The sequence below is a fragment of the Ostrinia nubilalis genome, chromosome 9 (genome assembly GCF_963855985.1).
Source record: "Ostrinia nubilalis chromosome 9, ilOstNubi1.1, whole genome shotgun sequence".
Lineage (NCBI taxonomy): Eukaryota > Metazoa > Arthropoda > Insecta > Lepidoptera > Crambidae > Ostrinia > Ostrinia nubilalis.
Genome location: NC_087096.1, coordinates 12723831 through 12750159, shown reverse-complemented (window position 1 = coordinate 12750159; position 26329 = coordinate 12723831). Strand labels below are relative to the sequence as shown.

The 26329-nt window shown below is 36.2% G+C and overlaps 2 protein-coding genes across 2 annotated transcripts in view; one reads left to right on the top strand and one right to left on the bottom strand.

The window, feature by feature from the left end:
* The window catches only part of LOC135074848 (caskin-2), a 183617-nt gene extending 175318 nt beyond the window's left edge, over nucleotides 1–8299 (bottom strand). Inside the window, exon 1 of the mRNA XM_063969229.1 lies at nucleotides 7851–8299. The gene's annotated coding sequence lies outside the window, so the exon portion shown is untranslated. The remainder of the gene's footprint in view (nucleotides 1–7850) is intronic.
* The window catches only part of LOC135074686 (multiple inositol polyphosphate phosphatase 1-like), a 480690-nt gene that overhangs the window by 319022 nt on the left and 135339 nt on the right, over nucleotides 1–26329 (top strand). The gene's annotated exons all lie outside the window — the stretch shown is intronic.

Sequence of the window (26329 nt, the reverse complement as noted above, 5' to 3'; positions counted from 1 at the left end):
TTACTAGAAATGTATTTCAGTTATTCTGAAACCAAGCATTGCCCTCAATCTGCACGATATGTCATTTTCTAATGTTCATTTGTCTGACAATAAGTAGGTACCTACGAGTCGAGTACCATCCAATTTATACAAATATTTTCAACGAACTTTGTCTTGTTTGTTTTTTATTTATTTGTATTAATGGGATTTACATCATCACACCTTGTCAAAAATCAAGTCATCAAGATAATAAAATATAATTAGTCAAGGATCGTTAACACATTAATTCAACATCAAAACTAGTTTGGTTAATTAAACCATCCAAGCTATAACAAATTCGTGCAAACAAAATTAATAAAGTATCAAGGTTATCAGGAAAGCACAACTCTGTTATTGTAAGATTAATGAAAAAGACCTTGTATATTATTGCGTCTACCAACACGACCCGCTCGAATGCAACCTGATATGACTTACTGCACTTTGGAATGAGATGGTAATCTTATACTTACTGCTTTAGTTACAGCATCATTTCAATTAACTGTTTTGACTTCTGATTTCTTTTGGATGTTATGACACGGATTTCAAGTCAATTAAGATCGTGTATTTACTTTCATATCTGTAACGTCTAATAATAATAACTTAATCTGATCAGAGGCATACACACTACATTATGGATAAAAATTACGATGATGATAAAATTAATATTAAATAAGGACTTGCTTTAGATGCCAGCCATTTGTTATATCACCGTAAAATTGTGAATTCCGTCAGATTATAATCTGACGTAGTTAAATTACAATCTAACCTAACCTAACCCACTGTTAGTTTACAATCTAACGCGTTATATTATAAACTGACAGAGTTCACAATTTCACGTTGACAGTTACATCTAAAGAAAATGAAACACCTCTAGCCTACATTGAAAGGACATCTGTATACCAGGAAGAATAGGAAAGTATAATGTTACCCAGCCTAGAGAAATGCTATCCATCAGTAACCCTCAAGATGTTTTAGACTTGTTGCATTGAGCTGGCAGAAAGCCAAACGGTCAATCGCACACCTGCGTCTGATCGTGTCAAATGTGTTACAAAAAAAGACAAAACTGTCTAAAAGAAAGAAGAATTAACTAATCGCCACATAAATGTTTTAAGCCCCACGGCTTAATATAGACAAATAGACAAAAACACAGATGATTGCTTATGAATTTGAAATTGCAGCATCAGAATGCTAGAGCGTTGAATATACGTATCGTAAAATGAAAATTATCATATTCGTTACATTCTTATAAACATAAATTCGCGTATTAATGTAATCAGATGTTTATCTTTCGATGGTAGTGCCATCAAAATAATCCGAATCGTTGTTGACTTTTTATTTCAAGCTATGAATAAAACTGCATCTACCGTTAGGCATTTGCATAAAACAATTAATGCTTATTCAGATTTCGGTCGAGATCCCAACACAATACAGTAGTAGTTCCGAAAACTGGTTTCCCTTCAAAATGGGAGGAAAAGAAACACATGGTTCCTCTAAATTTGACGTTAGTTAACAGATGCGTTGAAAGGTTTATTATTATCTGTTTCTAACAACAGTGAATAGAAATAATAATGAAAATATTTACGATATTGTAGAAGAGGTGAAAGAAATATGAAATTGGTAGGTGTTGAGACCATAACTTATTAAACAGTCGTTGATAACTCTAATTGTTATTAGTCGTTCTTTGAAATTAATACTATCTTATCTACTTAAAAATACCATATTGATTGGCTAATCAAAACACTCTAGACACATTGCAAACCCGTTGAAGTAGAATATTTTAACTTTCATTCACGGTAGAATCAATACCAAATGAATTTCACTTTTACCTTTTTCCATAGACGAATATTAAAGTTAGTTACAATAATTTGCAGTTTACAAACTAATCAACCAAGTCAAGTTACATTGATTGACTTAGAAAAGCCGTGGGTGTACTTGATCTGTTACTCTCGACACCATCTCAACCAGCCGTCCCCAATTTATCTGGAGCAAAGCAAACACGTCGCGATAGTCCAGTTTTCTAGCAAATTTATTTTCAACGATACTGCTGATAACGATTTTATCAAAGCAAGATAAATTGATACGATGTGTCATGCTCGGAAATAGAGTACGGGCGAGTTAGAAATTACGCTGCAAATTGTTCGTGTTTCAATTATGAACGAGCTACAATATTGATACTGGTGATAATAATATTGGTGATTCTGTAGATTTGAACACAGGTGTGATAATCTATGACTTTGATTCAGATTTGGAAACTGATGAAGAAGAATATGAAGACGAATATCTTTGAATACATCGTTTTGAAGAGGAAGACATAATGAGATGTCAGGATATCCCAGAACATATTGAACCAATTTCTCGTTGACAATCGGGAGCCAAATTAACGAAGCAAAAAATCGTCTACACGATACCCGACAAACAACAAATAGAGGAAATTAAAAAAGTCACATCTGTGACGATTGCTCACCCCACAGCAATTTATTCAAAACAAACAGGATAACAAAAACGAGGTTGTGAGAAAGTTACGTTTTAAAAAATCAGGCAAGTGAGAGTTTCGTTTACGGAGATATCAAGAGTCTTTGGGAAAATACTGTTATTGAGAGTTAAGATAGAAATTCTTCAACTTACTTTTATTTTGTATACCTACTCGTAGTAAGCGGATTTCATTAAAGATTCTAGTAGGCAAATAATACACAACTCAGTAAATTGCCACAGAGAATATTATCTAATTTGAGTCCTTAAGGATCCCTAAAACGATCCACATCCGGAGGCCCGGTTGCGGAGCATACATCAGAGGCATCACCATCCGGTCCCACTGTCGAACGACACGGCACGTCAACCCTTCATTAACAGCGTCATTCATCACCGGTGTAGGATTTGGTAATCACCGCGGCAATTCAAATTGAAAATCAAAATTTTCTTTGGCCGCAATGGGAGTGATTAACGATGTAATGTCATCGGGTCCGCCCCCCGTCAGGCCACAATGTCCAAGTCATGCCATATAATAGCAATATTGTAACGCTCTGCCGTGAAGTAAATTACCTTCAGTGCTGTAATTAACCGTTATATAGCTATAATAATGCACAAAATATGGTTGGTATAATAATTCTCGTAGTTTTTTATTAAACACACGCTAAAGATTTACCGTCCTCAATTAATTTGGCCACTGTTTGCAGGTGTATTATCGTGACTATTAAATTACGGTAATTTACGAAAGGATTCTTCAAGCGCGCACCTGGGGCCCCGTCTTATCCCATCTTAAAGTTATCCATCTCAATTTAACGGTTTCATTCAAATGTATTGCCGAGACAAACTATTACTATACAACAACAGTATCTATCTAATTAAATACTACGGGTAATAAAGGCCTATAATTTTTGAACCTTCGAAGACAGCAATGATGTGATAGTGAATCACCATAGGTGATCTATAGCACAATCTATAGTTAGTTTTGGAGGTGTTAGGGCAGATGCAGTGACGAAACTCTACAAGATGATTCCTGTGGCAGCAAATGTGTCGCGATAGAAGCTCTGAATGATGACTTCTCGACCACAAAAGATCTAAATACGTGTACAGTGTTGTCAAAACGTACTGCAGTCAATATAGACACAAAACCTATACTAAGAGTAGCAAGTCTGGTATGCCCCTAAGAGGTTAACGTAGTTCAACGGGCACGCGCTCCGTGACTAACATATTGGAGCACAGGATATGGTAATGGAGGCAGAGAAATGGAAGGCGTAGAGTGTTCGACTATTTTAGTACAAGTTCGAGGTAAGGGCGATTTATTCTCAGCTCTATTTCCTCTTGAGACTGTCGGAGACGTAATATTACTTCTACCTGATAGATTCGACGATTAGATACCTTAATGTGGGTGTCAGATGTGGGTTCACTATTTATAGCCGCCATTGCAGCCTGATCATCGGATCGACGTTGATTAAATTGCGAAAGCGAAAACAAAAGTGATACGTCATTATCAAAATGCTCGCAGATGACGTAATACTAAGAGCTTTGAACTCAAGCTTATTCAATTACTTACTTCAAGAGTAAAATGGAGGATTAAAGGTGGGCTAAGATTAATTATATTAGAAACGGGCTCGTCTACCGCACTTCCTGCTAAGAGGCTCCATTTTCGGTCACTGAAATTAATTTCGACATAACAAATTAATTCGTCAAGATTCCTGAAGCAAATTGTTACGGAACGAGAATTTGGAGTAGGCTGTGAATAAAATAATAGCTTAAGAGAGATAGAGTAGGTATAATGGAATTACATCTGTATAATATAATAATAATCAATGTGAAGTACATATAACACTTTTTGCTCAACAACATTATTTTGGAGACCTTGAGAGCAAAAAGCTTAACAAAAAGTCGTATCCTGATTTCTTTCAAACTGATGTACTTTTTTATCGACGCATCATAGCTTATTCAGATGTCTTATTAAAGCTGCCCACCTGGATCCACAATAGCGATTTAGTAACATCTGCTGATGCATCGCGCACATTTTGGGCAGCTTCGAATTCGGCAGCTGTCAGGCAGGTGGTTTGGTACGTGCCACATTTTGATGCATTACCTCATATAATTATTCCCAAATTGCATAATGTTTTAGTAATTTACCCTGTTTCATAAAATATGTAATGCTATGCATGTTTCCTGATTGGTCGACTCGATAAAGGGTGCAATTGCTCGCTCTACTGACTGAACGTAACATTTGTTTGTGTTCTACAATTTGATACTTATCATGAGCGCATTAACTTAAATAGTTTTTGCTGTAACAATACCAGTTTCTATTGCCGTTAAATGGTTATTTTCTATCAATGTCTAGGTTTGATTGCAACCCGTCAGAGTCATTCATTCTTTTTAAATAACAAAATTAATTTGCAAGCAACCTTCACACGTCAAACGAGCAAATTGCTAGTTTAGTGTTTAGTATTTACACGCTTCCCGAGCATATTAATATTCATATAGCACTGTTCGCGATTACTCAAACTAGAGTTTGTACGCGTTTTGCTTCACTGTTTGCGTCGAGTTTACAATGTGTTTACACGGCTTGTTACCTCCAATGCGTTTCAAATGTAAGTATTGTATTACACGTTTCTGCTTGCGAACCTTGTTATACTTTGTTTTACTGGTGCCTCAACGACCGAGTGTGGTTTTACCGCCTTGTGATTTCGCAACATAAAAAGACGTTAAAGCTTTCTTATCTGCGGTTCGACGAAAAAGGTTTCCTATTCATGATTAGAATGCGTTTAATCGCAGCACGGATAAGGACAGAGAAATTATGGAAACACAGAGATAGTTATCTCAGGTCGAGTCCATGTCGGCTATCCCACAGTTGTCAATACTCGTACCGGCGCAGGTTGCCGTAAAAGGCGATCAGTCTACGAGTTGGCACCGATCATCGGCGGAAAAACTCGGCCCTTCGAACCGGACTTGACCTCTTTGGAACTTAGAAACCTATTTCTGAGAGATCACAATCTGGATAACGAACGATTGCAATTTGTATGAACATCTGTTACAAATTGCTTTCCGAAACATCTTGGCGTTGATTAAAGAATACGAAAATAAATAAAGGAAAGTCATCTTAAATTTAAATCTCGTAATTTTTGGGTGGCAATATTTTAAAGGGCTATAAGTAAATACAGATAATATCGAGTCCCTTATAAGTTAACGGCGGAATAATGAAGCTTAAATCGCGACTGCACGCGAGGTTAGCGATTGTAAGATAAAAGATCGTGCTCGTGGTAGTGATGTGAACTGCCTGTGATTTAAATTAAATGCTTACTGAATTTTTATTATTTTCCAATGCCGTTATATCAAGATCGTCTGTGACACCATAAACGCCTCCTACAAGTAAGTTTGCATCATTCGCATTGACTGTGTTACGAACGGCCTCCTTTTTTAATAGTCTGTTTTTATAATTTTATTTTTTTTCTATGATTTGTCATCTGGTCAGCTGTCTGTTTTGGTTCTGTCGCTGTGATCCTGTATGTTCCTTTATTCCTTAATATAGCCCTTTCCCTGAGCCCGGGTATCATTTTTACTCCTTTTTATCCCAATTCCTAACAGACTGCTTTGCTTCAAGTTTCTTGGTCATTAAGATTCGAACGGTGATCAAACTGACGGATGGATTCAATTTGGGGTTCAAGCTTAACAATCGAGTCATAACAATCCAAAATCGTCTGGAATACAAATAAATACATCCCTAACAGATTCGAGACGGCCTCGGGATAGTCTCGCGCATCTGCCGGCCCACGTGCCGCCCTCGCTTGCGCCGGCGCAGGTTTCTCCAACGCTTTTTATTTCCGACCGCAACGCATTCATCATTACAACAGATGCGTTCTATAATAACAGGGGTACTGGCAATCCGTTCTTTAATTAAATTTGATTTGTGTAGGCGTTAGTTTTCTTTCTTTCGTCTTTTGTTTCAGTGTTTACAATAGTCAAGCCATTTGTTTGCCACAGCACTGCAGGGGAAATACAGGTTCAATGTCCCAAGGGTAGGCAATTTGTCTCTGTCATTAATTTTGTCTTTCGAAGATAGATTCAAGCCTGTGATTGATATAAAAATTGTACTATAACCAACAGCAAGCTTGAATCACACGAATTTGAATCCAAAGTTTCTGCATTGTTATAGAATATGAGCAGAATAATTTTGGTGCAGTTTTTCAGGTAGCTTTAGTGGAACATTTAAGTTACGAGCAAATATGGTAGCGGCTAGAGCGGTTTTGCCATTATATTGTTGGATTCATTTATTTTAAAATTAAGTTTTCCAACCATTGTAGGCTCAGATCTTCGAAGCCCTTATAGGCCCAACTACCGTGTGAGGAAGATTGACCCGAATTCGAGCACATGTGTAGGGAGGTGTCTGTTTTTTGTCAGCCATCTGAGGTCCGGACAGCATGTGCAAAATTAACGCGCCTTGTGAACAGGATGGAGGAGATTGTTAGGATTCAGGCAGCTTATGTAACACACAGCGAAAAACCTTTATTTATTGTCTTAGAACATACAACAGACAGATGCTCGTTGGATAGATTACAATCAAACTACTTAAATGTATTAACATCTGTAACATTATAAACATCAGTCTAAAGTAGTGAACTCTCTAGCAGCCTTATGTTAAGACCTAACGGTATTTTGTAATTCTAAGAAATGGGTAGTTACCACATAATTTATGAGGAATAACTTTGATTCATCACGCAGACAGAAAATTTATTTTTGGCGGCAAGCATTAATAAACACATTAATTTGTCTCTACCTACTTTTGCATTACGGTATTAATGATTAGTACCTACTTAACTACAAGCCGGTATAATACTTCTTGTAAGCATTTGTTAGTCAGTTCTGATTGTTATTTCAAGGGTTTGTCTTCTACATTTCGAGCCATAGGCATGCTTATAGCTTTGTTGTGTAACCTCTATGGCGGTGATTAAATCTCACCATTATTATTAACTGGCTCCATTCAAACACCCACTGGTGTACTCTAGGCGTTTGGAACTATGCCGTCCACCCACAGCGGCGGGTCCCGTAGGCGCAGCAGGGTCACACACACAAGCTCTATTCAAATCGACTTCTAAACTCACTGTTCATTGTTCGAACCGTCTCAAATTTACATTCGGAGATTCAATGTCGTCTGACAGACGCAAGGTCCACCATTGTTTTGGCGGTTTCGGTGGTCCAAATGGTACGATTTAAATATCTGAATTAATATGTCTCCAACTTCCGACCTTACCACTGTATCTGTCGCCGTGCAAGCCAAGATCATCAGATCATCCACATAGATAGCATACCAAGAGACAACGAACAAATCCAATCATGCAAACATGTGAGGACTTTACCATTAATTTTCATGTTAGTATTCAAGAGGACCATCGGCACTAGTTTCCAGAAATTAGTTTTAGCACTTAACACACTTTCATTGTCGAACGTCACAACACTGCAATCATCCGATCCACTTGAAACTTGCACTAAGTTTGATCACAAGTTAGTCGAAGCGCGAGTTGTCGAGCGTGCGGCCCAGACGTCTGGTGCGGCGTCGTGCGAGCGACAGACTGAAGAAAGAGCGCGGCATCGGGCGGCCGCGGGAGCGTCGCGCGGCGCGGTAGCACCCTTCCCCCGCGACTCTCCAAGACTCGAGTCTCGAACACTGCACCCGACAAATCCGACGACGGCTCGATCGAGTTGTCGTGACTCGCCGATAAATTAAACCTACCTTTGTATGAAATTTCTTCTCGTTTTTACGCGGGGATTTCGTTTGAGTAGGTCGTGATTTTGACGGGCGCGCCGACATGCTCGCGTGGGCGCGCGGCCCTAGCGATCGCTCGATAATGTAATAAAGTGAGATTGTAAAATTTATTTACGCTACAGAGCGAGACCGTTATCTGACGTGTGGCACTCGTCGGCGCATCGCTGAGTGCATCGATAACGCCGCCATAAGGCCGATCGCGTCGCCATAAGGCCGATCTCATAGACACCACCTGAAGTACCAGTAACGTCGATGTTTATCCAGTTGTTCGTATTACAAGATTTTGTACCGATACGAAGGGACACGTGAACCGAACCGGATAAGATAGAAAGCCGCCCGAGATTGATGAAGTTCTCTGATCTTCAAAGTTTATTAAAGACACGGCCGATAAATCACTGGATACTGTTAAACTCTCGAGTGATGAAGAATGATCGAAGTGTGTATTTGGAATCGTAATTATAGTCTGGATAGACTTCAAAAATGTTTCGAAATCTGCGAACCGAATTAATGTTTCATTTAGGTTTAAAATCTTCTCTCGTAATCTGGCACATTTATTAGACTTAATGGATTCTATCAAACAACGGCTTTCATTTGGGTCTACATCAAAGGGTACCCTAGGTCTTAAATTAAAATGAGGTTTATCCAGGCCGTTGATAGCATCACCAGGGAGAATTAGAGCCTCTTGTTAAGTGATTAGGGTTATAATCCTTTCACCGGTGCGAGATCGCACAGAAGCGATAGTGCGGGCGGGTAGTCCATCAACATCGGTCCTATTAGTTTTATTTGGGCCAGTTCTGGGAAGGTCGAACCCGCAAGGTCGTCTGACGAGTCACGGTTAACTTTTTTTAGTTATGAGGTTCAAAATTTTGGTCCAGATGGGAGTCTTGTTTGAGTTCTTTCAAGGAGGCAACTGATTTAGTAAACAGTATTTGTTAAAATTCAGTAATTTTATCAAGATGACTGGCTGGTAAGAGGGATATTCCTAAAACATCGTGAATTATGGAAACTAGGAGTAGTAAATAAAAACGCTTTTATTCATCTGTGCCGTTTTGTGTTGACATTATACAATAGCCCTTTTATTTACAATATAGAACAGTAAAATACCGGTCTACACCAATAACAACGTGCGAACTCAGCATTAAATTGAGGTTACGAGGATTAAAGTTTAATTAATCATCCCAATGATATTGAATTTATATTGTATGTTTAACAGGGATTATCAAGACTTACTTTTAATTAGTTTCTCAAGTTGTTCGCGAACTTTCGGAATCAATAAGATTTCGGGAACTTTTCATTGGTTCAGCAAGATTTGAATTTTAAAGTTTTCTCGAGACTTTAATCGTTATAATTTAACACGAATGAAATTTAAGTGTCGATTTCTGTAATTAGGGATTCCTTGCCGAAAACCAATAATAAATTGGCTATAAAGTTTGGTATTTTGGGTCGTTGCTCGGAGTTGAAATGTTAATTTTTGAAGAGATTTCTGACAGTCTTCAAGATTGTTGACAAGCTAATATCTAAATGACTGACGATTAGGGCTTCTTTGTAATTTTTGCTAAAATCATTTTTGTTGGCAGCATTTTTATCACTGTGTTACTTTAGTTGTTTTAGGTTTTTTTATCTAGTTGTTGCTTGGTATTAATATAAGTTGTAATGAATGTAGTTTTTGCTTTCATTGCTTCATAGAGAGATACTAATAGCGCCAATAGATTGTGACGATCGCATACATCTCACTTAGGTAAGTATTTCATTCATGTTGAATGATAGAATCGACAGTAGGAACTACCAACTCTACATTTTTAAGATTTATATCATAGATAACTTGGTGTCAGTGTAGAATGAAGGTTTTATGCCTCTCTCATTTTGTCACGAACTGCATTACGTTTTTACAATGACATCACCCGCAAAAGCTTATCGCCTGTCGACCACTATCTCTCCTGCCATATTTCAATAAAAATCTCCCTTCCAGCAGTATTTCATAAGATTAAGTTTATAATCGAGCGTCGCCCACGCCCCCCCGTGGCCCACTTGTCACGGATCCCACACGTTTTGTCCCGAACACTTCCTATATCATTGTGCTTTGAACGTGGTTTGTTTTGTGTGAGTTACATGGATGCATACAGGGTGGTATCTAAAACCCACTAGTAATTTCTCTTCCTAGCGATAATACGGCCTAAATTGTGCAGTTTCAATTTTGATTATTTGGCAGTTTTGTGTCGTGTGCAAAATAGAGTATAGGTACACCTACGTGAACATTTGATAAACTTAAACACTTACATAGGTAAGTCAGAATTAATTAATTCTGAAATTAAAAATAGTAAAATAATTATGTTTACTGCAGTTTGTGGTATTTCGTTTCTTAATTGTGTGTAACATTAAAGATATTGCAAAATCTATGGCACGGACAGCGGCCTATTTCGTAGGATGATATCCCGCCGAGATTGGAGTTGCACTATTAAAAATATAAATAAATTTAAATTTCATCGGCAATTTTAAGTGTCATTAAAGAGTATCCTTTTTCATGCCGGTGTTAAGTTACAAGAGTCTTCTCCGGTTTGGTACGACGAATAAAAACAAAAGTATTAATTTAAAAATTACTTTAAAATATAAAAGGAGTAAATCGAGCAATGAATAAGAATTCTTAGGTCCATATTAGGATGACGGCTTCTTCAAACAGGTTTTGGGTTCGTAAAACCAATTTTGACCTGCATGCCACCGGAAATGGTCGAGTTATCTTTAGAGATTTTCCTTGTAGCATTTTGTATGATGATTGTTGCCAAACTAATAATTTTGCAAAATAACCGCTTAACAAGCTTTTACAAAATTCGCAAATTGTCTTTAAAAGTAATGTTTTTGCTAAACAAAATGAAAGAAGTGTTGTAACAGTCGACAGTACATGATTATTAAATTTTGTTTCAAACAAGCACTAATTACAATTAAATAAAATGTAATTATTTTAATTGACACATTGCAGCCCCCCGTACTTGGCATAGCTATATTTATACATAGATACATAATGAAATATAGAGATCTTAGAAATAAGAGAGATTTTTTGTGTTAATTTTGTAGCAAATGTTGATTTTTTAAAGATTTCCTCACCAATTTTTTATAACCGTTTCTGACACCCTGTATTATAACTATCACATTTATCGTGATCGAGATTGTACTCGCGCTGATAATAACGCCACCTTTGATAGTGACCTCTATGACTCTCGTAATAAGGGCAGATTTGTTTACGTGGTGCAGCACACGTCCTCGATTTGTTGCCGGATCGACATTTTATTGCTTGTTATGATAAATAGCAGCTTATTAAGATTTTTGTATGAACAACAAGTTTTTCTGTTGATTCTGACGTTATCGATGAACTAACATCAAAATAACAACTACAAATTAAAGTAAACATACTTAGGCTGGGTTGCACCATCTTACTTTAACTTTAACAAACGTCACAAATCTGTCAAACTACATACAAAATACACCGGGTATCGTCATAGTTACGGTCAAAGTTAGGTGATGCTACTGGTGATGCAACTCAGCCTTAGAGTAGGCGCACACCGTTGATTTTTAGTTGGCCGATAGTTGTGCCCGATTTTAAATTGTGTGAAGAATCCGCCAAATCGAATCGGCGTAGTGTGCGCACTCCCATACATGCCCATACTGATCAACTGCCCGACCAAACTATCGGCCGACGAAAAATCAACGGTGTGCGCCTACTCTTAATCTACTTATTATACGTATTACATGCAACTAAAATGTCACTAGAAATTAAAACTGACCTGACCACGGCAGTAAAATACCTAGATAAGACAAGGAAAGACCATAAAACGAATATAATAAGACTTACTTTCTTGTATAAAGAAAAAAGCTACCTTTCCAAGAAATAATTACCTGAAGTCTGGAAGCTCCACAGAAATAAATGAGTCATAGTGGACAAATAATATGGTTTTGAGCTATTGAGCTTTTGATGGGGAAATATGGGTTACCTACGTGAGTGCGACAAACGTTACATCGAATTTTGTTTCTTCGAAAACCTTTCTGCGAAGTTACTATACTGCGACGCCTTGTTATATCGATGCCTTGTTACTGCGATGTTACGTTACATCGAAAAACTTTACTGCGAACGATTTTATAGTCGTATTTTATAATTTATTTATATTTATGTTTCTATTCTTATGTTATTTAATCAAAGATGTAACTATTAAATATATGTAATAAGTAAATAAAATGTAATGTATTTATAATCTTATTTCATCTATAATTTTGTACCGCCCACTTTATTCTATGTATGTATGTATGTAATTTCATTTTTTTATCTATCTGCTAAGTCAAATAAAGAAGGCTTCGCAGTAAAATCATTCGCAGTAAAGTTTTTCGATGTAACGTAACATCGCAGTAACAAGGCATCGATATAACAAGGCGTCGCAGTATAATAACTTCGCAGAAAGGTTTTCGAAGAAACAAAATTCGATGTAACGTTTGTCGCACTCACGTAGGTAACCCGGGAAGGGAAGGGAAAGGGAAATATACTATACCTAACTGTAGTGACGTTAAAAATAAATATAGCAATAGCATCTAATTTATAACGACATGTTGCACCTATAGCTGTGATAGTTGCATGATTTATTGGTGAAAACAAGTGATAAAATAAAGTATCTTTAATCTATTGTACTTGTATAGTAGTAGCTAAAGTATTTTATCATTGTTTTTGTTACAGATTGTTATTGTACTGCACATAATATGTATTTTCATATTATTGGCCAATTTAAAAAGATAATTATGGAATTTGGAGATAATTTACGATTAATTGCATTACTTACTATCTTATTTTTTCCAACATAATGTTATCACTTTTAATCAGTATAACTGTGTCATTGTCAAGGTCTTATTTTCATACCTAGATAAGGTTTGATATTAATTTTATTTGACTCTACATTGCAAAACCATAAAACTTGTTAAAGTTAGTAATTTTTAAATGCAACAAAGATACGTTTTATAAAATACATGTCTGCCGACCAACTCGTAGGTAAGTGCAAAATCATAAAACACTGCGAGCTTAGTACTTTTTCGTAATATTCAATGTTCGACATGCCAATTTAATTGGCGTAAATGCTAAATATCCATTAACGTATGATTACGTTCCGTTCCGTCCCATTACCGTTTTGCTCAATCGGCCGAAATATCAAATCATTTATTTAATTAAAGGACGAAACTTAACTTACGACGGCTCGTTTTGTTTGTCGTTTTAATTATGATGTCATTTATGGGCATGGAATTATAATTACTGAAAATGACAGTACTTTAGAACTAAATTACTTTCTATCGAGTCGGATGTATAAATTGGTGTCAGTACCTATCTATGGTCTAATAAAATGTTTCGATGATAGTGAGAATTGAAAAATTATAATAAAAATAAACTTTTTTAAAAACAAGCTTTTATTCTGAATTTCGAAAGTTTGTATCGCGCATGGAATTTATTCCTCTTTTTCTCTGTTTGCGCTACAAGCTTTCGAAATTCAGAATAAAAGCTTGTTTTTAAAAAAGTTTATTTTTATTATAATTTTATTTTACACTTTTTAGTTATGTCTTAATCTCAGGACCCTGGACATTATCTAACACTAAAGTGCTCGAAAAGACAAATCCAACGAACCCAAACTCGATGAGTTTCCGCCGTTTTGTTTAGGAGTTCCTATGGCCACCTCCCGACTCCATCATCAGACCAGCTCAATGGTACCATAATATTGCATTGTCATTGTGTATAAGTATACCAAATTTCAGCTCAATCGGTTGAGGAGAACTGGTCTTAACTATGTAGAGACGTTCAAGATGACTTCGTTTGTATGATAATTACGATGTTTTTGGCCATCATCAAAAGTTACGTTAATGCTTTCTTAAATTAGTTTGGAACAAAATAATAGTAGGTCTACATTTAGGAGCCAAAATGCTATGATTGCGTCAAAATACATTTCTCTTTCATTCAAAACTTTTATCAAAAACTTTATGGCGGCATTCACTTATGACATTCCGTTTCATGAACAAATATTCTTATTTAGACTTAATAAATGTTTAATTTAAAGTTTTGGCGGTTAATTATCTCATCCAGTACGCATTCGTTATCTGTGCCGCCACTTAGCGTTCTTTTATTTTGAAGACCAAGTCGAAAATGTTTTAGCGCCAGCTTATGCTTGGAAGATTACCCAAATGTTAAACATTAAGCTAATCACAGTGGCGTCTTATCTCGTTGTAATACAGGCTATTTTCCAACAAAAATGTGTCTGATGTGCTGTTGACTGTATCAGTTTTATTTTGTCATCGCCAAAAGTCGTTAGATGGTCCCTCTGTCGCTTTTTACGATTGCCTGCATCGGTTGCGATTTTATGCGTGGGAGAGTACCAGGCTAGTTGACTTCGGAATCTTTTATACGATAATCGATCAAGTTTTAAGTTACTTCTTGGCTTTAGATGGGACAGACAAACTTGGAAGTCTCTTATTTATTTTGTCTAGTTTGGCCATGACACAATTTTGACTTACTTGACTTTACTTAAGGTCCTATGTCCCCTAGATGGGGCAGAGGGCGTCCACCACAGTCCTCCATCGCGTTCGGTCTTGAGCTTCACGTTTGATCTCGCTCCAAGTCTTACTTTAAGTTTTGTAAAAACTTGATATTAACTCACCCTGTATGTATGGTAATTATACAAAATATTTTTTGACATCCACCACACAAGAATACATCAAATCAAAGGCACGTTTTAAGGACACTAATTAAGGGGTATGACGAAAAATTTAAATGCAATCTTTCATTAAACAAGCAGTCTCCAGCCCCGTAATTAGAATTTCGTTGGCCTTCGTGCTAATTTCCATACCTATCCTGCGTAGGGTTGACACATGTTAGAATATTGACGGAGAGACATTTTTATACATTTTACCTATTTTACAATTTACCTAGAAGTTGTTATTTTCTATTTTTAAACAAGGCTATTGGACTTTTAGACAGGGACAATATGTTTTTTAAATTGTTTAGATCTTTAAGGTAATAACGATTACCTATTACGTACCTATTACCTCAGCAAGTACAAGGTTAACATGTATACATAACATAATGTAACATTTACGACACCAGAAATAAAGCTAATAATCACGTACCAACCACGCTTAAGCACTACATTAGATACTTGAACAAAATGGGTTTAACACTTAGTTTAGAATAATCTGGTTTGCAATGTACTCTTTTCGGCATTTTCAGTGTACTTGAAATTAAACGTAGAATTTTAAAAACATTTTGAGCATTCGATAAACGACTACTGTTCGGGTCGGATGGTCTTACTTTTAATAAAAAGTTATTAAACTACATACTTCAATGATATGATATGAAATGAATGAACGCGATTTTCGGGTAGAGTCATTGCTCGCCACAGGATCTGTAAATTAGAGTTATTTTTTCCATAACTCTGTTAAAAGTATTTTATTTGCCAACAAAAGGTTTACAGACAGTTCTTCTAGCGGCTGCTGCACTAAGCTGTGCCTGTGTCAAGTAAAATCTTACCATATGTGGTGACAGCCCTACCCCTAAATACACATGCCTAATATGCAAATGTCTCTTCCTGCCTCTGCCTCCCAATTATTTCGGCGGGTCGCAAAGAAAACAAATAGAGGTGAGATCAACCTGGCAAAAACTGATCCTCGGAAAACATTGCCGTAAGCCTCTTTTATTCATTAATATGTGCGTTGGGTAAGTCGCTTTAATAAACCTCCTGATTAAGTTTCCTAATTGTGAGCAATTTTCACGGGCTCCTGATAAAGATTTAGACAGTCTGTGGCCTTTGATTGGCGACTCTTCTAGAGTTTTGAGATCCGATACTTTTAAAGCATGCAAAGAGCATGAAAGTTTGGATTAGATTAGACCAAGGATGCACAGACTTACTGGGTCCAGGGGCCACTTGGACAGGTTTATGAGCTAAAAGCGAGTCACAGAAAATAAAAAGAACTGAATAAAGGTTCATGTACTTATAATTTCGCATAATTTGGGGGAGGCCTTGTTCAGCAGTGGACGTCCTATGGCGGAAATGATGATTATGATGCGGTTTGTGCATCCTTGGCTTAGACTTTCTCTATTTCATCCAGCTAATTTCAAACTAGCTTTTACCCGCGGCTGCTCCCGCGTGAATTTCGTTCTAAGACACAAAATTGAAATAGTTTTTGTGTTAGAAATATTGTTTATCGAGTCTATTCAAGCTATAGTTTAATGATTCTTTGCTGTGTTAAATTGGTTCGCTCCTTCAATATTGGCTCCAATCCTTTGTTATATTGTTGGTAAACCGCAATCGTAGCAGCTGACAAGCCTTGATAAAAATCTATACGAAATCCAAGTCGAGTTGGTTTTATATTTGCGGTTATTCATATCGAATTTAAAACTGTTTGACACTTTGATCAGTAGGTATTATCTACTAGAAACAGGATCCTAATTTTATGTTTATTACATTTAATTTTCTATTTAGTTTAAAACCCATTTCGGACATTTTATGTTGATACTTTAAGAATAAGTATAACAAAAACAAAGTCAAATGGCACAAATAACAATGCAAAAAGGAGACCTCACTGTGTGACAGAAATCTCTATATAACCTTTGTAAATTTTAGAGTTTGTTTGTAGGAAGGAACTAATATCTGGAACTACAGAACCTATTTTTAAAATTCTTTCTCAAGTAGAAAGCGGATCATGGATGACCTAACTCATTTCCAACTTTTAGTTACACAAGGCAAAGGCAAATTAGGTACTAAGTTTGGTAAAACAATCCAAAAGGGTTGCGCAATTGGAATGTTGTTAATCTGTTCACCCATTTACAGGAACGTTGCGACTAAAACAAAAGATAAGATTGGTGCCCAGTTGTCTACCGAAGTACTGATATTGAGCGTCAACATTTGCTGCGTACATAAGTACAATCAACAGCACATACACCTACCGCAAATTGACAAGTTTATTAACTGATTTTTGTCTTTATATCTCTAGTAATAAAGATAAAAAACAACTGACGGATTGTAATTTTGAGCTAGTTTCATGTGCTGTCGCCTGTACGGTCAGCGTCAAATAGTTCTTGACTCCCAAAATTGCCAAAAAGTTGACAACGTTGTATTGTTACAAAGATATGTTGCGAAGATTTTGGCTACGTTGGGTGTCACGTACTATTTGACGCTGATTGGTACCTACTTACTTAGTCACCAAGTGATAGTAGGATGAAACTTACCTGTGAACAAAAAAAGTAGTTAATACGAGAAAATCAAAACTAATGTGCATGTAGACTATTGTAGACCACTGTTTGCAGTGGCGAGTTCGACATAACGTCAACCTAGCACAAAATGACAACTTTCTCAACTGATTTAAGTCTCAATATCTTTAATAATAAGGGTCGAAATCAACTAACGATTCATTATTTAAGTACTAGTTTCATGCTGTCGCCTGTACATAAAGCAGCATTGAGCAACGTACCGCATAGCATCGATATCAGCTAATGATGGATGGGGATCACCTTATCAGGGTGATAACGTCAATATGTCATTGGAGTCTTTCTAAATATTTATAGATCCGGCTATACAAACTTGAAACATCTTGAAATGAAAAACAAGATTCATCGATTATGTAGTTGACAGAGTAATTTCCTGATTTACTAGCTTCTACCGTGGCTTTACCCGCGTGCGTATAAGTCTACAGCACCTCTTAATTATAATTCTTGATGAAACAATAAAAGTTATCAAAATTAATTAAAAATCATTCAACGGTTGTAGTGTGAACCAAATAGAGACAAGAGTTACTACTACATTTATGGAACCTATACATAGAATGACCTTACATTAACTTTGGCAAACGTCAAAAGTCTGTCATTTAGGCTGAGTTGCACCACCTAACTTTGACCGTAAATATAATGATAACCGGCGTATTATGTATGGAGTTTGTCAGATTTTTGACGTTTGTCAAAGAATGATGGTGCAACCCAGCCTTAAAGTTTGGCTAAGCCGTTTTTCAACTTACAAATTGAAAGACCTAACCGTTGAGATATCTCCTGAATCCTAGGCACATAAGAATTCTAAATAGAGATAGATTGAATTGATTAGCAAAAGGCTCAAAAAGGTCTAGAAATGTAGATGGACGATAGTCTTACGAGGTAAATGTTAGGCCTTTCGGAACAGCCACCTGTTGAGTATCTTTCCCGAATCAAAGGGACTTAAAGAAAGAACTTTCGTTTTTCGCTCTTTGCTGAAAAATAGAAACGAAATTGTTAGTAATCTTTTGCGACAGGCATTTGACACTAACAGTCAATGGACTTACTTTTAGAGTAGGCGCACACCGTTGATTTTTCGTCGGCCGATAGTTTAATCGGGCAGTTGATCAGTATGAGCATGTAATGGGAGTGCGCAAACTACGCCGATTCGATTTGGCCGATTCTTCATACAATTTAAAATCGGGCGCAACTATCGGCCAACTAAAAATCAACGGTGTGCGCCTACTCTTAGGGCCCTCGCCCACGACGACTTTTTGTAGCGATGCAGTCGCGCTGCTGTAGCGCGTTGGCATCACTTGTTCACTTCTGTAGTGCGTTGCAAATGCGACTAACGCGCGTTAGTAGCGAGACCGTGGGCGAGGGCCCTTAGAGATGTCTAAAGGATCCTCTATAATGTATATTAAATTCCGTGGGCGACTAAAGGACAAATATGCGAACATGGCCTCCTCAACCCGTCTTGTGGGGCGTGTAGCCCAAATACTCCATTTGCTTCTGTCAAATCAAGAGAGATAGATTGACTAATGGTCTGATGTTGATAAAGTAAATAATTAATAATTGAGAATCAAACGAACTTGCAAAAGTGAAGTTCGATACCAATTATGTGACGCTTCATTCGACGCGATTTATATAACACAGTGTAGTAGCGTTGCCACGCTACAGCCTTGCACGATTTTTTTAACAGCAATTTACATGACTTTTTCCTTTTAAATTAAAATAAAAATTAAAAAAGTCACACAATTGACTACCGTAGTTGTTAAATCAAATGTTAGTGTTGTCAATTTGTAGTTTTTCCGAAATAAGAAAGGCCTAGTTCGGATTTTTATGTTGTTTTCTTTTGTTCGGCTTAAGGTTCGGCCAAACCAACGCGATCACACGCGATCATCCGGCGTGCAGCGATGGCGATCAATGCATTTAAGTCTGGTCGCCATCGCTGCACGCCAGTTGATCGCGTGTGATCGCATTGGTTTGGCCGAACCTTTAAGATGTTTGATATTTGATAATATGATGTAAAGCAAAACAAACGTATTGGAACTGGGATAAAAGACGATAAGCCGTTTATATTTAAGATAAAGAAAATCAAGTCAAACATGTCACGTAACCGTAACACTGCAGGGCATAGACATCTATTCTACAACTGTGGAGTTGTATAATATAACAACTTCTTTGACTTTTATACAACTAAAAGTAAAGCGATGGATATAATTTTGGTATCATTTTCATTCAAAGGAAAAGCTTCTGTCGTGACTTTCTTTTTCTTCTGTGGGCTACGAATGAATTGAGATCAAAACTCTAATGTCAGATTTTATGTATTATTTAATTTAGTTAAGCATCTGATAATACTCAATGGTATCGACCATTTATAAAGTGCTCTTCGAAGGACTGACTTTTTCTGACAATTCAATTACTTAAAGCTGTCTAGATTAAATCTACGAGTTGAATCATATGCATAAAGTAATTTTCCAATTTCTGCTTCCCACTGGGAATGGAACCCAGGACCTTTCCTGGGCTCTGATCAAGACAGCAAAACTTTCCACCGCGATCCACGGAAGTGTTTTTCTAAATCTCGTCACAAACACAAACTGTAGCTACTTTAAGACTGTAGTTAGGATCGATTATCGCTCTAAAAACTACCGCCACCGAGCTACACATAATGATAAATTATTTAAGACAAAAAATACAATAGTATCCAGTGATATTACGTTGAAACAAGCGAGGCAAGACGCGCCACAAAAATTGTGTAACCCGATACAAAGATTCCGCCGTTAATTGGTTGGCAGCGCGCGCTGCATAGGGTTACAGTGTAGGGTGGCATGATTTTGGATAATTATGAGACTTACAAGAACAATCATATTAACTTTATTTGAATGTATCATAAACTAAAATTTTTGTTGAAATAATAAGTGAAAGGGATCATACCATTACATACACTACTGCCTGCAGCGGAGTTCGAAATCATGCCTTAAAAAATTAAAATTATTACCTGAGTAAGGTTAATAGGGATTCGACCAGCATAGTCCTCTACCATTCCTTAGCATTTTTTTTGTATATTTTCAAAACATACCAATTTAACGATTATCGTCGAATATTAATAAAGACTTATGGCTACCCTTCAGCCGTCATACTGCTGGCGTGGTTATTTTCGGTAATTTTATTTACATATTTAACGCTCAATTGATAGGGGTTATTAATTTGGGGGAGATCGCACCGAGGGATGGCTCTATTACTCTGTATATGACTTCCCTCTCAAAATAAATACAGGAACTATTAATTTAAACTGTTCCAAACTTAAATGGAAACGATTAATTGTGTTTTAATCGATTTTCTCATCATGCATGTTGTCGATCAAGTTATTATTGCTTTTGTTTGGACTATTATATTGTAGTTTAATCTCGTATGACCTCAAGTAGAAATTAAAAAATCCCAATCATTTTGTTTTCCGTAAATGTTTTGTTTACTCAAAACGAACGGTTTCCACATTTGAAATTTTGAATCTCACATTCTGATTTTAGTTTTTCTTTCGTGTTCCATTTTTAAATACATATTTGAAATTATTTTTTCTCTATGGCTTACGTCAATGTAGCCAGCCAGTACTACAAATCCTATCAAAAACTCGAATTCCAAATTAAAATTCGTGTTTATTATTTTATGGTGCCCTTTTTCAAATGCTTATTTCCAGCCAGTTCTGAAGGGCGTAAAGAAAATATGAGACAAATCGGAATCTTAAGACTTTTATAAGAACTAAAATAATTATTGCCACATAGAGGCGTAATTACTAAAACTACAAAACACAGAATTCAGACCATTCGAAGTGTCTCGAAAAGTAATTAACGGAATTATAACATCGTTTCTCCAAAGTAAGAGAAGCCGAAACAAGGCATAGGTATTTTTTAATAATTGTCAAGTATGTTTTCATATAAAAAGCTCTCTGTGGACGTTATTTCTTGGAATTTTAAGAGTGTAAAATTATGAGCTCTACCTACAATAGCTGCTAAGAGTAGGTACATAAAATTCAAATCTGTTATCTAATGAACTTGCTAAAGTAGTATGGAATTATGGAAAAGTGTTTATTTTTTTAATCTGCGAGACTGCGACGGTTTTTTATGTAATTTTGAAATCATGTGGGTAAAAAACAACTCTTCGTCTAGGCCGTATTGATTTTTAAAGTACTTAATAAAAGTGAATGAACAGCTATCAATGTTTGTCAAGAGTGACTTGGAGCAAACAGAAAACATGTACGACAAATAAACCGCTCGAGTGTTTTTGTTTATTCAAGTCTAGTTCAATATTTTAACGCACCATGCGTGGAGCGGTAGCGGTGAGTTATGCCGGCGCACGGAATATTTCGAGCGGTATTTTCGTTCGATTTGTGAATGAATAAAAAAAGTGAATTAAATGGTAGGAACGAAACAAGCAAATATTTGAATACTTTTAGCAATTTCATTTTATTAATCTTTCATATATTTTGCTTTCACTTCCAATTGTCATAATATCTTACTTTAAGCTCTGCTTTTAAGCTCTACTTTATGCTCAATCTGATTGAACAGAGTTTCTGTGCTCTTTGAATCATAAAAACTTTTTTGTGGTTAATTTGAGGGTTAATTATAGTATGATTTATTCTAACTGACATAAAATCATTATACACTACACATAGCTTTTTTTAATTTTCAATTTGTGTGACCCAACTAGGTATCGAACGCGACTTTTCATTGTTCATTGCGAGAATTCAACTCTAAAACTCTTAAGTACAAAATAAAAGTACATTATGTTAAAAATTTAAAAGCATAAGGCAAAAGAAACCATGATTCAAAGCAAAAACACGAACATAGTTAAAATTTATCCAAACTGAAAAACCATCATTAAAACAGAAAATAACATCACAGGCAAAACAGAAATTAACATGACATCAGCTAATTAAGAACATACAAAGCAGAACTAATCAAGCAAGGAATCCGTAGGGAGAGCATTAAACTATTTCAGTGGAGGAAATAACACGGGCCGTCCTAATTATAATAATGGAATTATTTTTACGACAGACAGACAGACAGACAGTCATTGTTTCCGATGGAAGTGAATGGCGTGTGGATTTATTAGTAGTTACGAAATTATTTTTAGGGTAACTTGAGTTTTGTATCATGTACTTTGTGTTGAATTTTATGGAGACTCCTACTTCGTTAATTGTTCGAGAAAGGACCTATTAGGAATCTAGTTTTTTCTAATTTTAGATGTAATCGAAATTAGGAGCGCTGATAAAAAACTGAATTTCATGAAGCTAAAGTGGCAACTGCCTAGAAAAACAAACTATCAAATTGTACTTCTAAACCTGAATCTAAAGCTTTGGGACAAATGTCGGTCGAATGCTTGTAGAGACATACAACATGGAGATTAATGATAATCTCCTTTTTACGAGTGAGCAAGAAGAAAACATTAAACAGTAGTCCTTCGAGAGGTCTTCGATTAGCATTACTGCATTAATTACAAGTTACTTTTATATTTGCACTACCAATCTTACTTTAGCGTACAGTCCACAGCACATCAGAATATATTTACATTATTGCTGCAAAATAGCATCTATTACAATTAAATAAGATCCGTAAGAATAATCTTAGTGTGCCGTCGTCTGTACTTATCTTTACAATCAGGCGATAATTTAGCAATCAGATGAGTATCTCTGAAGGTGTACTAACAGAAGAACATCATTCAAAGAAGTAGCTATAAAGAATATAACAAACGATACAGTAGCCAAACATGTCTACAGCATTAGAAATAAAGTTGAGAATTGCTTACATCTCTATCTGTTTTACTATTCATGCCACTACCACTATTACTACTATGTAAATGGGCTTATTATGCTACGGTTGATGCTAAATAGTTGTAATGTGGTCGAGGCCTTAATAAAGAAAGTAAGATAAGCTCAGTTGGTATAGTAGGATTCCAAACTATCAAGAACGTTTATAAGGAAATCAGAATGATCATGAAGGAAAAGCAAAAAGCTATAGGAGATAGAACTATGTTCTATGCAATAGTATTTGTTACAGCTTTAATTTAGACTGCAGTTTTTTACCTGATACTTAAACAGAACTAATTTTAGCCTCTCGTCTTATAGTTTGTAATAAGATCTTATTTTCAAGAACTTTACTGCACTAGGTACTGGCTACAAAAATGAGAAAGAGGAGATAAATAAATCCGACATAACATGCCCAACTCTCCATACATGTCCTAACTTTAGTAAAAATGCTTACATATTAAAACTTTATTTAATAGACATGATAGGTAGGTATGTTTTTATAGAAATATTTAACCGCGAACGACTAATGTCTATAAATAAATCGTTCACATCGAACACCAGCCGGCATGGCCGCCACATTGCCAAAACAGTTGCGTACGCGCACATTTTTGTAATCGCATCTAAGAAGGCCGTGTCTAATGTAATTGTCGGCAGACACGCCTCCGATGGGAACTGATAAAGTCCAAGGATTTTATAAACAGACATTAATATTACTTCTAAGTTGTTAAATGATACCTAATGAATGACTGCAGAGTTATAATAATTCATTCTAATCTTACTTGTTCTCTAATTCTATTAGATAGTTTATCATCCAATCTTTGAATTTGTCGTATGATAATCTAACAAATGAATATTATGGTAATAATAATCTGCAAATTTCAGAAACAATTTCTTCTTAGATTGTACAAGTTTGACTCTATTTGTTAGAACGCCGCGCCGTATTTTAAAGTGGCTGTAACTTCAAACAGATACAAGAATAAAAGTAAGTATTGCAATTTGTATTACATAACGTTTGATAAAATCTACAAGCTATTCGATTTACATGTGCCATGTTGAGTATATTTTTACATGTGTTAGTTACGAGTTGTATTGAACTCGTAATATATCCAGCCCTTGTAACATTTTGTTCTAGTTTTAGTACAACTTCTGACTTATTGTGTGTCAATCAAAACTATACATACTGGTGACAGGTCATAGTTACCAACATACCAAACCTTTTGAGGACAATGTCAGAGTATTTGCAGATGGTAATCTGTATTTAAAATAAAAATTTATTTAAAAATAAATAATGTACTAGTATTTCTATATTTTTTTATTAATATAAACCAGCCGAGTTTCTTTGTTAAACCGAGTTGAATGCTCTAATCTCAGAAACTACTGGTTTGATTTGAGAAATGATTTTTTTTGCTGGATGGTCCATTTATTCAGAGGACTACACGTACGAGCAGAAGCAAAAAAATGTAAACCATTTTCACGCGTATGAAGGTCGCAGGCGCAGCATATCTTATTGCTTATATCTTAGTAGTAGTGGACATCATCCACGTTTCATATATTTTTGGTCCAAAATCAAAAGTGCCGGCCAACAAAAAGAAAGTGCTGTATTTTGACAGAATACGTCTGCCTTAGCATTTGTTACTAAGGCACCAAAGCCGTAGCTCCACTGTGCGTCGAGTATTTGAGATCTAAAAGTCATCGACTATTCATACATTTTTTGTTCAAAATCAAAAGTGTCGGCCAATAAAAAAAAAAGTGCTGTATTCTGATAGAATACGTCCGCCTTAGCATTTGTTACTATGACACCAAAGCTGTAGCACCACTGTACGTTGTAGTATTTGAGATCAAAGTCAGTCGTTTCATATATTTTTAGAACTCAAATACTAAGATGCACAGTGGTGCTACAGCTTTGGTGCCATAGTAATAAATGCTAAGGCGGTTGCATTCTATCAGAATACAGCACTTTTATTTTTTGGCCGGCACTTTTGATTTTGGACCAAAATGGATGATGTCCTTTTATTCAAAAGCGTTTGAGTTATAATTTTGCAATGAATAAGTGGCAAACATAGCCATATTGTGGCGTTCTTTACTATTATTAGATACAGCCATATTTAATACACCAGTCCTTGATCTAACATCTGTTTCATATTCCACAGCCGTGATTACAGTTCACACGATTTAGTTTTACAGATGACAGCTTCAGTTAATTATTATTAACGAGCGCTTTGTTCAATGGCTGATAAAGTAACTAAATATGTGTTTAGTGATCACTCTAGCTTGACAAACCGACCATCTGATGGACTGAATGTTGAATTATAATTTGACAAGCCCAAATTGAGTCGTTTAGTTAGTGACTCTATTTATTTTATCATAGGTAAGTTCTTAGTTGAAAGGCAATGTCAGATTAGACTTTATTAAAGGATTTTCCAGCGGTAAAATAAAATAAATCCGACGATCTGGTAAAGGTCGCGGGAAGAGCCTGGATGCGGGCAGCGCAGGACCGTTCATTGTGGAAAACCTTGGGGGAGGCCTTTGTCCAGCAGTGGACGTCATTTGGCTGAAACGAACGAACGAACGAAAATAAAATAGCATGGAAAACTTTTTAGACATCTCCTTGTGCAAATAGTCACCACACCATGATCATCATCATCATTTCAGTCAGTCCACTGCTGAACATAAGGTTCCCCCATTGATTTAATTTTTTTTATATTAGTGCTACTGAAATGCACTTGCAACTGGTGCTAGCGGTTTACTCCAATTGCAATGCGGTGTTTTAGATGGAGATTTTGTGGGTGTTCATTTATTAAAATCTTTCAGGCTGTTTATGTAGGTTATGTATATTTTAAAGCTATTGGTAGTTACATTTTCAAATCATTGGAAGATAAGTAATAATTACGAGTTACTGACTTCGTCCCCAACCTGTCTGGCCAGCATGAGGAGAGTGGGTCCTTCATTTGCCTCTGGTGAATTGGAGAGAGTGGAAATCCTGTAACGAAACGAGGATGATACCAGCTTCGCCTGT